This window comes from Labrus mixtus, chromosome 3, assembly GCF_963584025.1.
Source record: "Labrus mixtus chromosome 3, fLabMix1.1, whole genome shotgun sequence".
NCBI classification, from domain to species: domain Eukaryota; kingdom Metazoa; phylum Chordata; class Actinopteri; order Labriformes; family Labridae; genus Labrus; species Labrus mixtus.
In genome coordinates, this window is record NC_083614.1 from 33,068,598 (window position 1) to 33,085,977 (window position 17,380).

The window sequence follows — 17,380 nt, forward strand, 5'->3', positions numbered from 1 at the left end:
GTGTGTGTGTGCAGCAGCATTCCTGTAAGAATCTCATTACAGTACAAAAGCTGTGTGATCATCTGCTCTCGCCAGCATTACACCGCTCCCATTCAGACCAACAAGCAATTTACAGACGAGAAGGCTGCGCCGCAATCCTGCAGCTTTTGTGGAAAAGTTGGTTTGGGCTAATCCAATAGCGGCGATTAGAGTGAAGGCGGAGGGAGGTCGAGGCTGATCGGGGAGGAATTAGCTGTCAAACACAGAGAGAGGACAGTATAGAGATTCTCTGTTAAACAGCTGTTTGAGACGAGAGACGACCGACTGATCGTACCTGAAAGAATTCAGTTCATGACTCAATGAAATCATCATCAAACCTACTGAATCAGAATCAGATTTATTGTCCAGGTATGCTTACACACACACAAGGGCCCAGATTTACTAAGCTCCCAATTAAAGAGGACTAAATTGCGTGTTCACTCCAAAAGTTTGCACGTTTGGTTGGTGGGCGTTTTGCGGGTGATCTACTAAGAAGATTTGCGTGAATGACACCAGGTGCACACCTTGTGGAGGCGGAGCTATTTAAGTTAGGTTTTTGTGTGTTCTACTGGTTTACATCACGGAGAGTTTGGACAGAAAGCAGGATGACTGCAAGCGCAAAATATGTATTAGTGGGAGAGGCAAATAAACGCACAATACTTTCTAGTTATAGGAGATAAATCTGAATATTACAAAGAAGATTTTGGTTATAAGAAAACCTCGGCATTAAACATGTTTAACGTTTTTTTTCTTCTGCACTCGTCACCTTATTGAAAACAAGTTTGTATACAGTAGAGAGACGACGGCCGCTGTATGACCGACTCTGCTCCGATAGTTTTTACTCCATGTTTAATATTTTGAGATCGTTTATTTCCTGATGAGACGAGGGAGCGAGGAGGATGCAAGACACGATGTGGAGGAGGCAAAAATATAGGGGGAATATCTTGCGCCGGTGACGTCGACAGCGCCTTTCTGAAAAGTTGAAATATTTTGAACTCGAAGCCGCGGCAAAAAAAAAAAAAAAAGGCAAAGCGCTCGGAAAAAATAAAGAGGCTGGGCGTTGCACTTTCTGTCCTGGGGCGACCGCCTGCTCCTGGAAACGCTCTCATTAAAAAGAGTTCAAAAACAGACGATGGCGCTCAGGAAAAGACGCTAAGTGGACACGAGGCCTTTCACCCATAAAGTGAGAAATTAAAAAATAAAAGTCCACATAAAGAGAATTCCCGTTAAACACAAACGATAAACTGACTGTGAGGACTGAAGAGACACATTGGAGAGCATTTCAACGTTTCATTGTTTTGTGTAGCTGCATTTTTTTTTTCTTCCGACCCGTCAGAGATTATCTTATTTAAACCGCCTCAGCAGAAAACGTCAAAGTGAAGAGAAACAGAGAAGTCGCTGTTTAGTGTTTACAGCAACAACAAAACGACTCTGTGTCTTTTTTTATTTAATTTACTAATCTTCATCTCCCGACTCCCACACACCGATAACCATCTCCTCCTCCTGTGTGAGTGTGTGTGTGAGTGTGTGTGTGTGTGTGTGTGTGTGTGTGTGTGTGTGTGGGAGAAAAGCAGTCGGAGCGTTTTCGGTCGTATGACTTCTTCAGTTTGTCATGAGATAATTTAAAAAAACTAAGTGAAGCATTATATTCATGCAGTTAGATAAACACACACACACACACACACACACACACACACACACACACACACGCTGACACACTATGATATATATGAGATGTGACAGACTCTGCAGAAGAACCATGCTAACACGCTAATCTACAGTCTGACACCGGTGATGTAAAGTGGAGGTGACAGACGAGGGAGGATCCTCATTGTGATGAACTTTTCTGTTTCAAGTTGTCACCTTGAAACTAAAGCATACGACGAGCTATAATTAGTCTGGGAAACACACACACACACACACACACACACACACACACACACACACACACACACACACACACACACACACACACACACACACACACACTCTTGAAAAGAACAATAAGCCAATCATAGAACATTTTTGGTGATTTTTGTGATTGTTAGAGAGAACAGCTGAAGAGAGACAGGAAACAATTGGGAGAAGAGAGTTGGAGGATGACCTGCAGCAAAAGGTCAGGGACGGACTCGAACCCACGACTGCTGCAACGAGGACGACAGCCTCCGCACATTGGGCAGGTGTCATAACCGCTAGACCATCGGCGCCCAGTTGTTATCACACAGTTCTGTTTAGTATTTTGCGAAGCCAAAATTAAAAAAAAAGTGCAGAAATAACAACGTTCAATACAAGAGAAGAACGGAATGACACTGTATGACCACCATGAGGTTTTATTAAAGCAGTAGTCCACTGCTGAATCAGATAATCCCAGCGTCCTGATTTGGGCCCAGGAACATGGAGGATCCAGGTACTTTTACACACTGAAGCCGCCAACGCTGCATCCACTTCTGTAACACATCCAGGGGCGTGGGCTTTCTCGCACCGTGCCCTATTGTTTGGCGGACTCAGACGGCAGCCCTCTATTTCAGCCCTGCTCAGAACAGGCTGTTTCTGTGTCTGTACCTTTAAATATGTAAATGAGCTGTGTCTGACCACGCCCCCTCTCTGGAAGGGCTCAGGTGTACTCGGTGCTTTCTCGCTCCATGTCCTATTGTTTACGGTGAGAAGGCAGACTCAGAGGGCAGAACAAACACCGAGCTGTGGGAGTGTCACCCACCTGGGGGAGGGGCTACTGCCCTTTGTGATGTCATGAAGGGAAAATCTCCAAACGGCCTGTTTGAGTACACATTTTCTGAAAAGTGGAGCAGGCAGAACACGGAGAGGATGGACTTTTCTCATCATTGGGGGGTTTGTAGACGAACTAGAGGAACCAAGGCGCTCCCAGACCAGACGGGTTATCTATATATGTGACCTTTAAATTATTTTTAAGTCTTAATGTTTACAATTCTGCGGTCGTGACAACCCTAGTGGCCAATCACTCGCCGTGCCACTGATATGAACTTAACTTAAAATGATCACACAACAAGCTGTCATCGTCTCAGAGGACTGTGTGCGTTGTTTGAAGACTCGAGGATTAAACTGAAGGTCTGCCCCCCTCCCAACTAATCCTAGGCCCGGTCCTCTCTGTGTATCCGCGAGAACTTTCAAACCGCCTGTGGGAATGAACTTCAGCTGAACCTCATTTAAAAAGTTGAACCAGACTTTATTCTTCACTGGTTTCCGATTCACAAAGACACGACCGGGGGCCTCTGAGGAGTCTGTTAGCGAGACGTGAGGAGGAGATGTGAGACGTTAAAAGTGATGTGAGATGACTTTCTTCCGTCACTGTTATCATTAAAGGGAAAGAAGAAGTGTTTATGCAAGCTTCAAATCGACATATATGAAAAAGAAGCCTCCTTTGATGCATCTTAATGCCCTGCGCTCGCCTTGTTTTGTAGGTTTTGTGTAAGAGAGAATGCATATTCAAGCAGCAGGCTGATTATGACTATATATTATTATATTATATTATATGTCACAGTTTTTATAGGGAGCATGCAGTCAGCGACACGTTGAAGAAGTCCAGAGAACCTTTGAGGAAACACTTCACAACAAAGGACATGCATTAAAAGCATCGTAATGTTTCTGATGAATATTTATGATCCCACTTTATTACATCTATAAATGGACCTGCAGATACTTTGTTTCTGCAGATGCATGTTACATGTAATAAACTGTTTTTACTATGCACTGTGTGTAGAGTAAGAATGTATTTTCTCTGCAGGTGTTGACGGCATAGGCGCCGAGTTATGTTCATATTTTGATAAAGAAATCAAATGCATGCATTTAGGCACCTAAGGTAATATACAGAGGGGACTGACTGCGACGTGCTACCACACCCATAGACTGTAAATATTCATGTTTGAAGCCGGAGTGACGTCACCCATCTGTTCCTGCAGGGGGCTCCAGAGGCTCATCAGCAGCAGCCGCCATGTTGGAAATGCTGTCTCAGTCTAACTTTCAGGCAACCTAACGACAGGCTGAGAGCTGGAGCTGAGGCGGGTTTTAAACCTCCTGACAAACCGTTACATCCCGCCCACCTGTCAATCGAGTCAGCTACGCGCCCAACTCTGGATAACACATATCGTTCATGAAATCAAAACGGTTTGCCCCTGTACGGTGTGTGATGACAATAACTAATTAGAACCTATTTGTTTTTTGTGCCAGGCTGTAAACATGTTAATTTCCGCAGTAATAAAATGCTTTTTAGAATGGGTGTGTATGTGACTTCCTGTGCTTCTGCAGCCAGCCTCTAGTGGACACTCGAGGAACTGCAGGATTCTGCACTTTTGCATTGGCTTCATTTGCGTTGGCAACAGCGGAGGTTGCCGCTTGGGAATGACATGCAGGAAAGGAGCCGCAGATTGGATTGGACTCTGGGCTGCCCGTTTGTAGGACTAAAGCCTCAATACATGGGGCGCGTTCACTAGCCGCTAGGAAACTGGCGCCCCCACATCGGAAAAGCATGGAGACAGCCATCAATGGGACTCCAAAGCACCCTGCAGGAACAGATGTGTGACATCACTCAGGCTTCGTCCATTCATATCCACAGTCTGTGGTATGTTTCTGTATGAAGACGATTAACATATTCTGTCTTTTGTATTCCAATAGGTAGAATATCCAGCTGTTTTGGGGGTCCATTAGGGACCTCTTCATATCAAAAAATCAGTTGACCTACAGCAGGTAGAGTGAGAATAATTGTCCAGATAAAGTATGAGTGTTGCTGCAGGAGGGATGTTGTTTGTGGTCTCTGTGTCTGGAATTGAAGGTCAGGTGCGCAAAACTTTGCAGAAATGGAACAAGAGCAAGATATTTTTCAAACAAAGGCGACACCTGGCTCACACTGCGCGCTGACGACAGGCACCTGTTCATGTGCACTGGAATCAGTGTGAGTGTATCACCAGCTAACATAAAGGCCTGTAGCTTTCCAATACGTCCTATACGAGTTCAACAAGTTTTTAGCATGTGTCTTTTTGGGATCATTCGGGGACATGTTTTTTTAGGTTGTAGGGGGCTCGCTTTAAATATCATCCTCTCGTGCGCTGGTCAGCACTTTGGCAAGAGAGACAGAGCACGGAATAAGACAGAGATGGATTTAGTAACGGGGGGGAGAAAGGCAGGAATGAGAATAAAATAGCAACAGAAAGATTCATTCCTCACTGACCACACAACGACGTGTAGGTTTCAGGGTGTGTGTGTGTGTGTGCGGTCCCCGGAGTTATTATCCTGCTTTGAACCCTCTGAACTTATTCACTTTGTTCACTAAATACTTCAGATCACCGCAGTGCAGGAGTTTGCTGCTGCTGTGTATAGAAATGTATGTGTTTGTGTTTTCATATCTGTATGTGTGAACTCGCTCACCTCCCCGCCTACCCAGCGTCCTTGGCATTCTGCTCACACACACACTCCGATATTACAACAAGTCAAAGAAATGCAACAGGAGGAAAGGGGACAGAAATTAAAGAGTAAAGAGAGAGAGAGAGAGAGAGAGAGAGGGAGGTGCAGAAATACTCAAACTGACAGACAGAACAAAGAGAAGCCGACTGCAGAGGGAAGTTCATCCAAAGGCCAAAATTTAATAATAGTTGAGAGAGAATCGGCATTAAAGGATAAATCAGCTCGTCTGAAAAACCAACACAGATCAGCCTTTCCTTTGTGCGTCTCTCTGACTCAGTACGCCGCACTCATCCAAATACCTTATGTTTCATTTTTCATTTTAAATCCCTACATCAGATTTGAGAGCGACTAATCTCGTCGGGTTAGAAACCTTTTCACCGCCGAGGTGAAGCGGAGTGCGAGAGTTCGGTCAGAGTTCAAATCTAAAGATGCTGAGTCAGGATGTAAAGACTACAAATAAAAACACCTATAGATAAACAACAATAAGATCACCATGGTCTTCATCATCAATTCTTTGTGCTTTTGAACATTAAGGCAGTTTTTGTGATTAGGTGTGACCCCAAATAGTCAAATCTTGGATGATTTGTTTGTGAGAGCCTCAGTCGACTGACAGTCTCATAGTCGAGAACAAGGATTGTTCCATTCCAGCTACATGGGGGTGTTTAATGTCTAACTTCAAATATAGATCAGTCTGTTTTCTCCAAAGAATTCATGGCTCATATCTCAGTATAAATATCTCCTTATTCATACTTTTAATTCAGTTCTGAAAACCTCTCGTACTTTAAATCAATGTCCTCAGTGAGTGTGAAGAAATCACTGAAGTATTGACAGAAGATTCTCATTGGCTGTTATAGACTCTTATGGCATGACTGACTAACTGACTGGTTGGTTGGTTGGTTGGTTGACTGACTGATTGGTTGGTTGGTTGGTTGACTGACTGACTGACTGACTAACTGGTTGTTTGGTTGATTGGTTGACTAACTGACTGGTTGTTTGGTTGGTTGGTTGACTGACTGACTGGTTGGTTGATTGGTCGGTTGGTTGGTTGACTGACTGACTGGTTGGTTGATTGGTTGACTGACTGACTGACTGACTGGTTGGTTGGTTGATTGGTTGACTGACTGACTGGTTGGTTGATTGGTTGGTTGGTTGACTGACTGACTGACTGACTGACTGACTGACTGACTGACTGGTTGTTTGGTTGATTGGTTGACTGACTGACTGGTTGGTTGATTGGTTGACTGACTGACTGACTGGTTGGTTGGTTGTTTGACTGACTGACTGGTTGGTTGGTTGGTTGATTGGTTGGTTGGTTGACTGACTGACTGACTGACTGACTGACTGGTTGTTTGGTTGATTGGTTGACTGACTGACTGACTGACTGACTGACTGGTTGGTTGTTTGGTTGATTGGTTGACTGACTGACTGACTGACTGACTGGTTGGTTGTTTGGTTGGTTGGTTGACTGACTGACTGGTTGGTTGGTTGGTTGATTGGTTGGTTGGTTGACTGACTGACTGACTGACTGACTGACTGGTTGTTTGGTTGATTGGTTGACTGACTGACTGACTGGTTGGTTGGTTGTTTGACTGACTGACTGACTGGTTGTTTGGTTGGTTGGTTGACTGACTGATTGGTTGATTGGTTGACTGACTGACTGACTGACTGACTGGTTGTTTGGTTGATTGGTTGACTGACTGACTGACTGACTGACTGACTGACTGACTGACTGACTGGTTGTTTGGTTGTTTGACTGACTGGTTGGTTGGTTGGTTGTTTGACTGACTGACTGACTGACTGACTGACTGGTTGTTTGGTTGGTTGGTTGACTGACTGACTGACTGACTGACTGACTGGTTGTTTGGTTGATTGGTTGTTTGACTGACTGACTGGTTGGTTGGTTGGTTGTTTGACTGACTGACTGACTGACTGACTGACTGACTGGTTGTTTGGTTGTTTGACTGACTGACTGGTTGGTTGGTTGTTTGACTGACTGGTTGGTTGGTTGTTTGTTTGACTGACTGACTGACTGACTGACTGACTGACTGGTTGATTGGTTGACTGACTGACTGGTTGGTTGGTTGTTTGACTGACTGACTGACTGACTGGTTGTTTGGTTGGTTGGTTGACTGACTGACTGACTGACTGGTTGTTTGGTTGATTGGTTGTTTGACTGACTGACTGGTTGGTTGGTTGGTTGTTTGACTGACTGACTGACTGGTTGTTTGGTTGTTTGACTGACTGGTTGGTTGGTTGGTTGACTGACTGACTGACTGACTGACTGGTTGGTTGGTTGTTTGACTGACTGGTTGGTTGGTTGTTTGACTGACTGGTTGGTTGGTTGTTTGTTTGACTGACTGACTGACTGACTGACTGACTGACTGACTGGTTGTTTGGTTGACTGACTGGTTGGTTGGTTGTTTGACTGACTGACTGACTGACTGACTGATTAAACTTCATCAGTCAGACCACAGACTCAGACTGATCCTTGTCTTGCATCACAGCGGCTCCATTTGCAACACACAAATAAAAGAAACAAACATTTGACACAGCATTCAAACTCCAAACAGATATTCAGAGGCCTTCAGCGTTCTTTGATCTGAGCTATAGAGACCAAGAATGTTTTTCCAACCAGGCTGTAAACATGTTTATTTCTGCTGTATAAAATAACATTTTAAGATTGGACCTAACGGGGTTTCCTTCGCTCTTTTACAAAGCCTCAAGTGGACAGTCCAAGAACTGGGATTTTGTTTGCTCTTCCACATTGGCTTCATTTTCAACATTTGCTGCTCGATTTTTATTCCCATATGAACTTTCATCAGTTCAACTTTGTTTCAAAGTGGAAGCCAAACAGGAAAGGAGGGATTCGTTTATGCTGAGGCAAAAGCTAATTTAGCTTCGGGCACTAACTAGCCTTTTGGTTCTGTCTCATGCTGCATGTTAAAGGCTAAAGTCTTCGTTTGCAGCTGTCAGAGGTTTGAATCCCAAACTCTCTCCTCCAAACATTTACCGACAATCTTCAGTGGCCTTATCCAATGAAAGCAAAAAATGTCCCCCCAAAAAAAATTAATTTAGCCTAATGATGAATGTGTTTAAAAAATGAACTGACTCTGAATCCATAGAGAACAAAAGAAAAAAGACTTGGGAGCATTTTTCACTGAGTGCACCAACAGGGCACCAGTCGTGGCTCAGGACTCTTCGAGGAGGATCTAGGTGGTTAAACGTTAAACTGTGTGACTGTTAAACTGTGTGACTGTGGGTAAGAACTATGGAGTAAAAATGTGACGACTTCATGCAGCTGCACACTGAGAGAAAAAAGGGAACAAAAGACATCGAGAGCTTCAGCGTGTGCGACTGTAACAGACGGTGAAGCCACAGGTATCGCTTCAGCCACTCGTGTTACAGAGCAACATATGGCGCAGATAAAAATCTGAGACGGGGAGCGAGCCGCTGAGAGGACGAGGAGAGCGAGAGATGAAGACAACATGTACACACTATGCAGGTTATCAAAGCTTTGACATGCAGAAATTAAATCCAAACAGCATTTTGCAGACCGAGTGTGCGAGGCTGTTTCTGCGGTAACAGGACACACCGGGCGCTGTGTGAGCGATGACATCATCGAGAGGAAAGTGTTGAGGGAGGAGGCAGAGGGGAGGACAGTGCAGAAGGCGTGATGCACATTTCTGAATTGAGTCAACATCTTTTTCTTTTTTCCAACAGTGTGGCCTCACAGAAACCTGTGAACTGATGACGACTTCTTAACAAAGCGGTGACTCGTGATGTGTTCAAATCTCGTGGCAGACCACAAAATCGACGCCAAGGGAAAGTCAGTGTGGATCCTTTTTTCATGTTGGACTCACATCCTTTATGTCTTTAAACACTAAAACTAAGACAAACGACAGACACCCTCTCACATCTAAAAAACAAACTGTGGCAACTCAGAGTTCTTAGTCACAGTCTCAGATTTTGCAAAGACTTACAGGTGACTCCATTTCCCATCATGCACCTGGTGGAAACACAAAACCCGATCATTTCAGGGAGTGAGATACATTTGTGAACACAAACTGATTTCCCGACTTTGTAGAATTCTTCCTCCCAGCCCCGACATGAAGTCAAGGTGGGGGTAGATGATGTCATATCAACAAACCAGGAAGTGACAGGCTCACATAGTGAAGCTACTACCTACTATTTTCTGCTCCCCAGCACGCCCCACTCATTCATCGATACTGTGGATACGTCTTATTGCACATAGCAACTTGGGACACTCTTTTCTTCATCTTTCATCTGCTGTTTTTGAGTCGTTGTTTGTACATCACGTCTTGCCCCCCCGCCCCCCCGCTGCCCGACAGAGAAACTGTCACACTGTGAGGGACGTGTAAACAAGCAAGTCAGGAAGATTTCAGGAGCAGACCGCCATGAAATGTACGACAAACTTTCAGGAGAAATATACTCCAGTCGTGTGCTTTCATATCTTCCTCGTGTGTTTCTAACGTAAGCTAATCTGACGCACAAACATGCTAACACACATATGGATGTAAATCTCTGCATCTCGTTTTCTCTCCTGTGGGAAATAAAGCAAAACTCTCCCACTCAGAGAAACAGGAAGTGCTGCTGCTGAGAGGAGAGAAAAGACGTCTGACTTTCACACAGTTTCTTCTTCACGCTGAACAACTCGGACCAGAAACACGTCTTAGTTTACACACACACACACACACACACACACACACACACACACACACACACACACACAGACACAGACACACACACACACACACACACACACACACACACACACACACACACACACACACACACACACACACACAGACACACACACACAGCTCTGCAGCCTGAAGCTTTTATTTCACCTCACGTCCATTGTGCTCCCCGCTCCCCAGCTGACTGTAAAAACGCTGCCTCCTAATAGGTTATTGACGGGCGCCACAGGAAGATGATGACATCACCTCCGACCAATAGCAGAGCCGAGACCGACAGACGATGAGGGAGGACGGGCGGACGGACGGGGATGATGGAGAGATTGAGATGGAGGGGAAAAAAAAGGATGGAGAGATGGAGCTCTTTTAATTTGTGTTTTGCTGATCTCAGCGGCTCCTGTCAGCGAGCGCAGGGAGGGGAAGAGAAGGGACGGTGATGAATGAGTGAATAAAAAGAGGGAGGGAAAAGAGAGAGGAGATGAGAAGGGAAGAGAGAAGAGGGGAGATGGAGGAGTGCATAAAGGAGGCACGGAGAAATAAAAGATTATTTAATGGTTCCAGGGCTGCAGATTGGTTGATCGGTTGTTAGCCGGGAGCCGTTAACAGATTGGATGGGGAGAGAAGAAAGAAAGAAATTACATCTGCGTCTATCTGTGGAGAGAGGGATAAGTAGGATGCAATTATTTCAGTTCAACTTTGAAAAATTATGACACACACACTGCTGCAGTGTAAAGTCTGTATGTTTGCATGCATGTGTGTGTGTGTGTGTGTGTGTGTTGAGTGTATGTTGGAGTGTATTCTGCTGCAGTCTGAGCCAACATGAGTCATCGTTTCCAAAACAGACACTGCCCACTCTGTGCCTGAGCTGGCACTGTGTCTCTGTGTGTGTGTGTGTGTGTGTGTGTGTGTGTGTGTGTGTGTGTGTGTGCGTGTTCATGTGTCAGTTGGCTTGTTAGCACATCCATGTTATCGTCGTCCAAATTCTAACTGGGTCAAAGTGAACAAACAGACACACAACACACTGACACAGATACACACACAAACCCAGCAGTGATGAAAATGCCCACTTATTCACACACACACACGCACACACACGCGCACTTGTCTATGTATACTTGTGAGGACATTATTTGGATACCGAACCCATTGACCGTTTAAATCTAAAAATCAAGATCTGACTCCTAAACTGCCAATTAAAGGAACATTTCTTCATATAACAGTCGGTGTGGTATCTCAGGAAATGTTATGCAATATATATATATATATTTTTTAAATGTTTTCTCCCAGTAGCTATGGGAGTCTCACAGTCTGATATTTGGGGCATGTTGTGAGGAAGTGGAGCTTTGTGTCTACCTGTAAGGTGTCACAGTGAGAGCAGAGTCAGTCCTCCTCTGGGAGCGAGAAGATGAGTCTGTTCAGGTCAGGACTTTCCTTAGTTTAGACTTTTTTACAGTGTTTGCTGAGTCTGTACATTGTCAGGACTTTTCTTAACCTGACATTTTTTACAGTGCTCAGGTAATCTGCCAATGTGTACTCAATATTTAAGGTATGACATCATTTTAATTTACTGTGTTTGAGTCTAGATTCCTTTATGTTGCTTGATCATTTGGTCGTATTTTGGGGGGTTTGCCGCAGTCCTGAGGCTGCCCTGGTCGGGTCATGTGAAGTGGGCGGAGCCTCTGAACCAGCTGGCTGAGGAGACTTTTTTCTCTGGCTTCAGCTCCCGACAGCTCACGGTGGTGTTTCTCTCCGTCGCCTTCCTCCTCCTCTATCTCTTGGCCACACTTTCCGTCTTCACTTATTGTCCTTGATTGTCTCTGAAATGTCTAAAATCGTCCTCACTGTAAATATATACGTTTAGAATGTTTCTCACAGGGGATGTCGTCACCTTCAAGGTGTGAAAAACTCAATCTGGTCCTCACAAAGATAGAAGCACAGCGCCTCACACACTCAGAGAGTTACTGGGCCAACACACAGTGAGCGATGTGTGGGCACGGCAGAACCAACCGGCTAAAAAAGGCTAGCTGTCACCATGGCAACGCCCGGGACGTGTACCAATCGGAGGTCAACTAGATGAGGTAATGTTCTCGAAAGCTTTCTGCGCCTGTCACACCCTCACACACACACACACACACACACACACACCCTCACACACACCACACACACACACACACACACACACACACACACACACACACACACACACACACACACACACACACACACACACACACACACACCGAACGGTCACACCCTCACACACACCCCACACACACACACACACACACCCCACACACACACACACACACCCTCACACACACCCCACACACACACACCCTCACACACACCCCCCCCCCCCCACACACACACACACACACACACACACACCAAACGGTCTCACACACACACACACACACACACCGAACGGTCACACACACACACCACACACTCAATTTAATGGGAAAATTCTTTACATATGCAGCTAACCAATAAAATGCTAAAATAAACATTTAAGACACACACACACACACACACACACACACACACACACACACACACACACACACACACACACACACAGATCAATTAGATGGATGTGAGGCAGTGGAACAGCCTGCAGAAAGTAACGACTCCCTGTTACATAACATTATTCCATAACTCATGCAGCACAAACACAACAAAGAGGCAGAGCACTGCAGCAGCCGGAGCGATGTTACATCACTCTCTGATTATGATCCATCAAATTCACCAAACTGGAGCAACATGTAACTCTGACAAGATGCCTTTAAAATGGGTACTGCAGTCCAAATTCAAAACATCATAGAGAGCTGTCTCCCCCCCCCCTCCTCTCTAGAGTCGATGCTCACTCAGGTCACCATGTGGTGGACTCTGAAGCTTCAGTGTTTATCCAGCTCTGCATGGGTCTGTAAACCTTTCTGTGTTCTAACCTCTCTCCATTTTTCAAAAGCATCTCCAATATTGATCCTAGTTTGAGCACGTTTCTGCTCGTGGAGCTTATTAGAAACATGCAGAGGCTTTTTAGGTCGGGTACAATCACTTCTATCTGAACCACTTCTCTTGCCTGCTTCCATCACTGCAACACCTGTTGGTTTGACCTGATAACTGCTGTCATATCTGGCAAACTGAGGGGCGTCCAAAACGGCCGTGTGGGGGGGTCACCTTAAAAGCGCCTACCTTCTCTGGTCCAAACAAATCCAGAGCATTCAGGATCAGAATCTAAAGTTAGAAGGAGGACATACTGGCTGCTGCATTGTTGTCAGAGAAGCCAGCACTTCAACATGTTTCCTTAATGATCAGATAGGAAGACAGTAGCATGAAGACCACCTCTCATGTTTACTCATATTTCTGAACCATCAGCCTCGTCTTCCTGCACACCTCATAACAACTCTGACAGAGAGGAAAGAGACAGAGAAATGTCCGGACCAATCACAGACAAGTGACTCTTTATTGACCCCCCCGCTGTGCTTCCTCTGGTTTCTCTCACAGTCATCACACCACCCCTCTCTGCCCTCTAAACGTCCAAACCAAACTTCTTCTTTTGTGTGTGTTCACCTGACCTGGCAGTCACATGTCAGCACACACACTCCCTCTTTTCATATATATTCCATAGGATCTGTCCGTGTCCATTAGACTGCTTACTGCACACAAAGCCGCTGTGACTGCGGGATGTCAGCGGCTGCGTTTCTCTCCACCATAATGTGCGTTGGATTCCTCCCGTGCAGCCCCCCCTTTCTGTCTCTACATATATGTGGATGTGCGTGTCAAGCCTGCATGTTAAATTCCTCTGAGTGCCTACATGTCAGCCCCTCTCAGTCAACTTCTTGGAGTATGTGTGTATCTTTGGCCCCACGCTGACCTCCCAACACTGCCCAAGGAGGCCAGGTGTGTGTGTGTGTGTGTGTGCGTGTGTGTCTTTTTCCTTCTTAATGCAGGATGTACTGCATTTGATTGTAGCAGAAATTGAATTTGCATTGAGAGATGTCCATCATGACGAGTCATTTGTTCTGATTTTGGGGTCTTATGATCCTGTTTGTTTGAGTTGAAAGAATCTTCTGGATAAAACAACAACAGGAGGAAATTCCTTCACAACTTTCTCAAACTGGAAACATTTTTAAAAACCTGCAGGAGACTCTGCAGGGATCAATTGAGAGATCTAAAACTCGTTGATTTCAATCTGTGCTTGATTCTTACGGACAAAAGGTTCTTGAAATGCTCAATACTTCGATCCTTTTCTGATAGCATGAGTTCTAAGACGATACAATCTCCGATATTTTAATGATATCTGATATCGAAAAGGTATTTGAAGCTTTAAAAAAAGACTACTTGTTCATAATACAGGTGCACCGGAGGGAAATTAATCCATCAAAAGTTGCAAGCAAACACTTCCAAACTGCAAAAAATGTTTGTTTTTGTGCAATTTAGACAGCGTGAAGGAGTTTACATCGACATTTATATTCATTAAAACTAAGATGAACTCAACACAGACCACCTAAGACTTCTCTTTGGGCGGCGGTGGCTCAGTGGTAGAGTCGGTCGTCTCTCATCAGGAAGATGAAGATGAGGATTTTTCCTCAGGTCAATCTGACAGATAAAAAAGGCTTTTATTTTGTAGTTCTGTTTTAAAGGGAAGTGAAACATTAGGCTCTAATTATTTCCCCCCTAAATGTCAGAATCTAGAATCTTCTTTTCCTACCCGTTAACACTCATCATCACTAAAAGTCAGGATTCTTATTAGATGTTTCCCCGGAGTCAGAGTGAAGAAGTTTCTCATCTTCATGTCACAACAGACAATATCTGAGATCAAAACGCTTTTTTACAGTCACCCACATAATGTTGCAGCTCTGTTTTCTGTCTCCCCCTCTTTCCTCTCTCACCCTCCCTCTCTACATTCTCTCTCCCACCCCCTCTCCTCTCTCTACCATCCTCCTGTCCCATTTCTCTCCCATCCCCTCTCTCCTGTCTTCTTTGTCTTCTCCTTCCCTCCCTCATCTCTCTTTATTGTGTCTCACTTTGTATCCTCTCTCCCTCTCCCTCATTTCTCTCTCCCGTCCCCTCTCTCTCTCTCTCCCTCCCTTATCTCTCTCTCCTCTCCCTCTCTCCCTCTCCCTCATTTCTCTCTCTCTCGTCCCCTCTCTCTCCTCTCTCTCCCTCCGTTATCTCTCTCTCTCCACTCTCTCCCGTCCCCTCTCTCTCCTCTCTCTCCCCTCTCTCTCCCGTCCCCTCTCTCTCTCTCTCGTCCCCTCTCTCTCCTCTCTCTCCCTCCGTTATCTCTCTCTCTCCACTCTCTCCCGTCCCCTCTCTCTCCTCTCTCTCCCCTCTCTCTCCCGTCCCCTCTCTCTCTCTCTCGTCCCCTCTCTCTCCTCTCTCTCCCTCCCTTATCTCTCTCTCTCCACTCTCTCCCGTCCCCTCTCTCCTCTCTCTCCCTCCCTTATCTCTCTCTCTCCCCTCTCTCTCCCTCCCTTATCGCTCTCTCTCCCCTCTCTCTCCCTCCCTTATCTCTCTCTCTCCTCTCTCTCCCGTCCCCTCTCTCTCTCCCCTCTCTCCCTTATCTCTCTCTCTCCCGTCCCCTCTCTCTCCTCTCTCTCTCCCGTCCCCTCTCTCTCTCCTCTCTCTCCCTTATCTCTCTCTCTCCCGTCCCCTCTCTCTCCTCTCTCTCTCCCTCCTCTCTCTCCCTTATCTCTCTCTCTCCCGTCCCCTCTCTCTCCCTTATTTATCTCTCTCTCTCCCGTCCCCTCTCTCTCCCTTATCTCTCTCTCTCCCGTCCCCTCTCTCTCCTCTCTCTCCCGTCCCCTCTCTCCTCTCTCTCCCTCCCTTATCTCTCTCTCTCCCCTCTCTCTCCTCTCTCTCCCTCCCTTATCTCTCTCTCTCCTCTCTCTCCCTCCCTTATCGCTCTCTCTCCCCCTCCCTTATCTCTCTCTCTCCCCTCTCTCCCGTCCCCTCTCTCTCCCTTATGTCTCTCCTCCCTTATCTCTCTCTCCCCACTCTCCCGTCCCCTCTCTCTCTCCCCTCTCTCCCTTATCTCTCTCTCTCCCGTCCCCTCTCTCTCCTCTCTCTCTCCCGTCCCCTCTCTCTCTCCCCTCTCTCCCTTATCTCTCTCTCTCCCGTCCCCTCTCTCTCCTCTCTCTCTCCCGTCCCCTCTCTCTCTCCCCTCTCTCCCTTATCTCTCTCTCTCCCGTCCCCTCTCTCTCCTCTCTCTCTCCCGTCCCCTCTCTCTCCTCTCTCTCCCTTATCTCTCTCCCTCCCGTCCCCTCTCTCTCCTCTCTCTCCCTCCTCTCTCTCCCTTATCTCTCTCTCTCCCGTCCCCTCTCTCTCCCTTATCTCTCTCTCTCCCGTCCCCTCTCTCTCCTCTCTCTCTCCCCTCTCTCTCCTCTCTCTCCCTTATCTCTCTCCCTCCCGTCCCCTCTCTCTCCTCTCTCTCCCTCCTCTCTCTCCCTTATCTCTCTCTCTCCCGTCCCCTCTCTCTCCCTTATCTCTCTCTCTCCCGTCCCCTCTCTCTCCTCTCTCTCTCCCCTCTCTCTCCTCTCTCTCCCTTATCTCTCTCTCTCTCGTCCCCTCTCTCTCCTCTCTCTCCCGTCCCCTCTCTCTCCCTTATCTCTCTCTCTCCCGTCCCCTCTCTCTCCTCTCCCTCCGCCTCTCAGCAGAGTCAGCAGCCTGATTTTTGTGAGTTCCCCGCCTGCATCCCAAAATAAAGTACGGAGTCAGAGCTCTCCCTGGTGGTGCCAAACCTGAACTTCAGCAAACTCAAACTCGGCCAACTTTTTTTTTGGGAGAGAGACTTCGGCTCCGTTCAGCCTCAGCCGTCTGAGACGAGGCGGTGCAGCCTCAGCGGGGGTTTTTATTGGTTCAAATAAAAGAGGGAGATCAGGAGAGGAGATTATAGAACTCCAGCTGTCGGTGCTGAGACACCTGTTGCCTCCACAGTTTGAATTATGTAATTATTTACTGAGCTAAAAACCAAATCTACCATCAGTGTGCTGCCTTTTACTGCAAGAGAAAATATTTAGTTTGTAGCTTTGAATGTCACACATGGACACACATCTGTAAAACATCTGTTTCTGCACACCTGCGACTGTGCTGTTACTGTTAGACAAAAAGAGTTCTCGTCATGCAGAAACAGATGTTTATTTTGTTCATGGCTTTTAATTTCAGCACTTTTCTTAAAAGTGTCTCGGGCACTTAAAGAGACATTAATC

At 46.1% G+C, this 17,380-nt stretch overlaps 1 protein-coding gene across 2 annotated transcripts in view; it reads right to left on the reverse strand.

Moving 5' to 3' along the window:
• The window catches only part of pik3r3b (phosphoinositide-3-kinase, regulatory subunit 3b (gamma)), a 224,076-nt gene that overhangs the window by 130,735 nt on the left and 75,961 nt on the right, over positions 1-17,380 (reverse strand). The gene's annotated exons all lie outside the window — the stretch shown is intronic.